The 5,997-nt window shown below is 46.6% G+C and overlaps 1 pseudogene; it reads left to right on the plus strand.

Annotated features, from left to right (window-relative positions):
• The first annotated feature begins 2,525 nt into the window (after positions 1-2,525).
• Positions 2,526-4,107, plus strand: LOC136303310 (uncharacterized; annotated as a pseudogene).
• The last annotated feature ends 1,890 nt before the right edge of the window (positions 4,108-5,997 follow it).

Here is a 5,997-nt window from a genome sequence, read left to right on the forward strand (position 1 = left end):
AAAACCAAAGGAAACGTGTCCTTTGGTCACTGATGCTTCTGAGTGAAACCAGCAAGGCTCCTTCCATCTGGCATCTTTGTTCTAGTTCTAAAAACTAATTCTTGGCTTGAAACAGGGGAAAATGGGAAGTTGATCCATGGGGAAGAGAGGTGGCGGGGCCGGGTGGGTGGGAGCAGCGGGATGAGCTCTTGCGGGAGCTCTTGGCTTTCCCTGGGAAGAGGAAAGGGGCTGGATGCAGCTCCTTGCGCAGGACTGCACAGGCGGTGATTCCTGCAGGGATGAGAGCGGGTCGTGGTATTATCTTGTCCCAGGTGCACAAGATGGACTGCGGAGGATTTCGGCGAGGGAAGAATGCCATCAATCATTATGATTGGTAAAGCATTGTTCAACTTTATTGCTCATAACATCCGTTATTATACTTTTGCCCGAAGCGTTCAGCGTACTTGTCATATTATAATTGGTTAGCATCCACTACTCATCTATACTTGATTGGCTATATCAAGCGTGAGAAGGTTCTTCCCCTTGGCATGCTGAAAACTTTGGATACGTGCTTACTGCTACGCTCTATTAACCACAAGTTCTTTTATCTTTGGCCAGTAACCGTGCTTACTGCTGTCCCAAGGACAGCTTGTCTTAGCAGCACGTAGGCTGCTAGCACTTGGTATCGGGCCATAAGGCCTCTAATGATCCGTGGCCTTGCTCTGCTAACCATTCTTCAACAATGGACCTGGGCTGTGGAGCCCATGGAGAGCGAGAGCTGCACCCAAATCCCACCTGATCCTGCTCCATCCACCCTGTCCCAGTCCTGCTCCACCCATGCCACCTGTTCCCACTCCAGAATCCAAGCCTGATCCTGCTCCATCCATTCCACACCAATCCTGCCGCATTCATCCTGCACCAAACCTGCCTCATCTATCCATGCCCACTGATCCTGCTCCATCCAACCTGCACCAATCCTGCTCCATCCATCCCAACTGATCCCCCTCCAGCATCCAGCCCCGATCCCACTCCACAATTTCATCTGATCCTGCTCTGGACCCCTGCTCTGATTGGAATCCCCCCCTGATCCAAGTCCGTCCATCTTGCCCCAATCTCCCTCTGGAATCCCACGCTGATCCCCTTCCGTACCTAAGGTCAGGCCCTTGGTTCCCACATCTTTTCCTGCAGAAAGAGAAGATCCATCAGATTCCAGCACAGATCACACACCAGGATTAATCCCAGCATCCATCCTGGGATCCACACAGAGGGGATCCAGAGCTGGATCTGCCACTGGCACTCACTGGCTGCCATGTTATATCCATTCCTGTCCCTCTTCCCTTGGGAAACAAAGTGGGATCAGTGTCAGTGGCACAGGATTCCCGGAGCGGTGCTGGGTGGATGCCCCTTCCTGACCCCCCTGCAGTGTCTTACCAGATTGGAGCTTCCAGACTGTAAGAGACGGTCTGAAGATTCCTCATCTGCGTCACCACCATGGTCAAGGACAGAGACTGAAACCCCTCGAAGGGACTTGAAAATCTCAAGACGGGAGTTGTGGCCTGGCTGAGCTGGGATGTTGGCCAAGTGCTGCCTGCAGGTGTGTTTGATGGAAAAACCCAGCACCCACATGGGAACATCAGAACCTGAGCAGAAACAATGGGCAAGTCACGGTGAAGTGACTGCGCCTGCTGACTCGTACTGGTCGACACCGTACCTGCTGACGACCGACTTGTTCTGAGTTCTCTAAATGAACACACTGCAATGATTTCCCCCGCCTGTTTGGCCAACTGCCTGTCGCTTCGGAGAGGACTATAAAAACCCTAGAGACCCCCGCTCACTTTTGAGATCTCCCCACTGGAGAACCTCGCGTCTATAGGCATCTTCAAAAGCCTCAAAGACTCGACCCTCCATGCTGGTAGCTATAATCCCCTTGCCCTCTTTTTCTGTCTTTCTTACTATTCTCTTTTCTCTCCCCACTGTGGCATTTGTTGGCACAAAATCAAAGTGCATTTGTGATTGAGTAAACTGAGTTTGTCCCCCGCCGTGTCTTTTGTGCTCTGAAATCCCTAAAATGAACCATCACCAAGCCCGCTTGTGGGAGCGGATCATGACATTAAATTGGCATCACGGACAGGATCTGGATGGACAGAGGGGTTGTGGGTTTTACATAGTTTGTAACAGTGGAAGGAGCCTCGTCTCAGCCGCACCTAGCACGCCACTTGGGTGAGCGCTGTTAGAACGCAAGGGGGGCGAGGGAAAATTCCCGCAGACTGTACGCACCCAGGCGAATAGCACTTCCTGTTGTCAGGATTTCACAACAAGATCTCATTGTGCAAAAGATGGGACCGTGGTGACTTTTTTGTGTGTGTGTGTGTTTTGGGCTGCTTGGCGTAGTTGAGGAGACAACTATTTGTAACTAAGGTGAACCTCCCAGGCAGTTTTGGTCTCCTGGCCCATTCCAGGGAAGCAAAGGGAAACAGAGTTTTAGCTGTGCCTTTGGTGTAACTTGAAGCGTACCTCCCTGAGAGTGGTTTTGGTCCCTTCAGAAAATGAATGAAAAAGATGAGGATGCATTTTACGCTTTACATGCAAAACATGGTGCTAGACCTTCTCCAGACGGAGCAAGGTGGGCACAGAATAATTGGTTTCACTTTGAAAACATTGTAGATAGAATATATTCTTTGCAAGATGATGCTAGATCGAAACTGGGCAGAAATAAAAGCCTTCTTTGCTCAGTTTTGGGGGTGGCAGCCATAGAAACCCATTTTGAAGGGGTAAGTGAAGAACAAGCAGTCCTAGAATCCCTGCCAAATTTGGTAGAAGCTTTGCAAAAACAATTAGAACAGGAAAGAAATCAGAATTATTTGCTGCAGATTTCCCTTGCAGAAGGGCAAAGTAAAACCTTTAAACCTGCAGATTCACCCACAGAAATAGAAGGAAAGGAGACATCCAACATTAAACAAATATACCCTCAGAAGGAATTAGTACACATGCAAAATTGTGGGGAACACTGTTGCTCCAACTTGAGACCTCTCATTCAAACAGAATAGAATTCTATAAATGAAGAGGATGGTGATCCCCACAGAACTACCAAAGAAATACCATACACAGCCACTGAATTAGCTCAATTAAAGAAAGAGTACTCCCGCCTTCCTAGTGAATCAGAGACAGAGGATGTTTTTCGAGTCTCCCTCACAGGAGGCGAGCAAATTAAATGAAGTGAACAAGAAGCAAGTCGCTCTTGGGGACATGGAGTTTTCTTAACAGCAGGAAATAGGCGTGCTCCATGGTCCCTGACACAGCGTGCAGCTTACTGGGCAGGGGGGTTAAACCCCCTTGAGAGGGGCGACCCCCTGGCAATAGTCGGCACCTCAGACCGACTCCTAGAAAACATAGACAAAGCTGCATGCTTGCAAATGATACATGAAAGAAAATGAATCTCTGGCTGTGAGTCACCAATGCTCAATGCCTGTCAAACCTGAGATTATGACCCCTCTAATTCGAGGTTTGCCAGAGTCTTTTAAACCAACAGCAATTCTTCTTCAAAAAACAATAGCATCTATCTCTGCGCTAGATAGACTTGGAAGATTTCTTGGACAGACAAGAGATCAAACTGCTTCCACCGACTCCACTGACTCCTCACATTTTACAACTCCTAGCACACAATCTAACAGCAGTCATAAACTTTGGACATGGACTCAGGTAGCAGAGGAGTTAATAAGTTACAGTAGAAAATATGGACCAGTGAAGTACCCCAGGGGCAAATCAGAAAAACCCAGAGGAGTCAGGCACATTGCCTCTCCTAATGAAAAATCAGAAAAGGGAAAACAAATTTCCAAGCGGCAGCAACTGTGGTCACTAGGACTGAAAAGGGGAGTGCCGCCAGAAATAACGGATCAATTGCCTAATTATAAATTGGCTAAAATAATTTCTAATTGGCCCTGTCCCAAACCTATTGTGTTGGAATCGTCCAACCAACAACCCAGTGCACCTCCTCTTCCACAAGCCTTGGGCAACAAGCCACAACATTCCCTTACACAAGTTGTAAACAATGAGACACAGCAAGTGGGGGGTGTTCACCAACGAAAAAGAATTTCCCACTTAGAAAGCCTTGCTTTGCAGATCCCCTGAGAAAAAATACAAAAACCTTCTCAAGAAGTAAAATTTTGGGGTATCTGGTGGAAAGGAGGTATGACATGTACCCCAGCTGACACCCTAACCTCCTCAGATCAAATTCAAGTGCCTGAGTCCAGGCAAGATCTACAGCATGCCTTGGGATTAGTAGTGTTTTGGGGAAAAGACATTCCAGATTTTTCCATTTTTGCCAGGCCTCTTTATGATTTGTTGAGAAAGGGAGTAAAATGGGACTGGAGCCCATCTCAGGAAGAAGCAGTACAATTGTTGATTTTTGGAGCCACAGCTCATCAGGCCCTAAGCCCTATCCAGCCAACAGATCCTTTTCAGGTCGAATGGGGGTTTGCTTCCTCACGGTTGTCAGTACACATATGGCAGTGGGGTCCTGAGGGTCCGACATGGCCTGCTGGTTTTTATTCCCGTGGTTTCAGAGATGCTGAAAAGAGGTATATTACCAGGGAAAAAGGCTTGTTTGTGGTTAGCCCAGCTCTCCTAGAAGTAGAGAAGATTGTACAACAACAAGCAGTTGTTTGGAGAGGGCCTTTCCAAGTTTTTAAGTCAGTCACTACTGGGACTCCCCCAGCTAACGGGGTGGCCCAGACAGCCTCAGGAAGAAAGTGCTGTGCTCAGATTGTAACATTATTAGAACATCCTTGTATCATTATTGTAACATCTTCTCAAGAACGAAGGAGCTATGTAAAAACTAGCAGTACAAGAAGCAGAAAACTTGGGGAGCATCCAAGACAAACCTGCCTCAGTTCTTACCCCTCCCTTTTCCCCCAAACAGTCAGCAAATTATTGCTTTACTGATGTTTTTCCTTTTGGCCCAACAGCTCCAAGCATAGTTCCCTCACTACGGGGACCAAGGGATTCCAAGAATCCAGCACGTTACCCTGGACAACCTGTTTTGCTGGACCTCCCCATGGTGGGAGAGGTACCACTCGTGCTAAGACCCCCTCTGAAGAAATACCCACGGCTAACCTTTGATGCTCTAGGGAAAGAGTATGGAATAAATGCACAGGGAAGAATGTCCATCATTCTAACTTTCTGCCTTCTGGTGGCAGATTCTGTTGTGCTTACTTTTTACAGGAGAACTCCGAGGGACGTGAAGGCCATGGAAACCATGATAAATATCTTAAATTGGGAATTCTAAACAGGATTGATTCAGTAGTATTAATGAACAAATTGGCTGTTACAACTAGGGATTTGACCAAATTAGAACAAGCATTGCAGTTATCCTTATTGACTTTGGAGACACATCAGTGGTTGCTATCAAACATATTAGCAAATTGGGAAAAGGTAGATGTGAAGGATCACAAAATGATAATTGCTGCACTTGGTGCTACACAAAACAATGTTTCTTTGGCTCTTAGCTGCATCCAGACACAGCTTTGGATGCAGACAGTTGTAGCCTCAATCATAAGGGAAGGAGAAGAAGGCACTTTTCCTCCTGAAATTCGGAAAATAATTTGGGACAATGCAAATGATTTTGAAAAGGAATTCCAATCCTGGTGGAAATTGGTCAACTTTACCTCTAACCCCAATACCAACACAGTTACAGCTTTTGTAAGAACCGTATGTAGTGCCTTAGTGCACTTGATATTGTTCATGCAGTCATAGCTCAAGACATTTGTTTGGACACAGAGCAAAAAGATTTGTCGCTTTGAAGTACACCCTAAGGAAACTCCTGAAACAGTGCTTGTTTATATAGGCAATGGATGTGCTTGTGGAAGGACTGCTTGTGATGTTGTAGTTGTAGAAAATGTAGTGGTGGATACTAAAAATCACTCCAATTTTTGTGTCTGTAATTTTACCACAATTCCAGGATGTGACTTTTCTTGTTCAGCCCCAGTTACATCCTACCACCTTTTCCAAACAAATTTTACC

The sequence above is a fragment of the Chamaea fasciata genome, unplaced genomic scaffold (assembly GCF_029207755.1).
Source record: "Chamaea fasciata isolate MVZ Bird 193981 ecotype frontalis unplaced genomic scaffold, bChaFas1.0.hap1 SCAF_32, whole genome shotgun sequence".
NCBI lineage: Eukaryota > Metazoa > Chordata > Aves > Passeriformes > Sylviidae > Chamaea > Chamaea fasciata.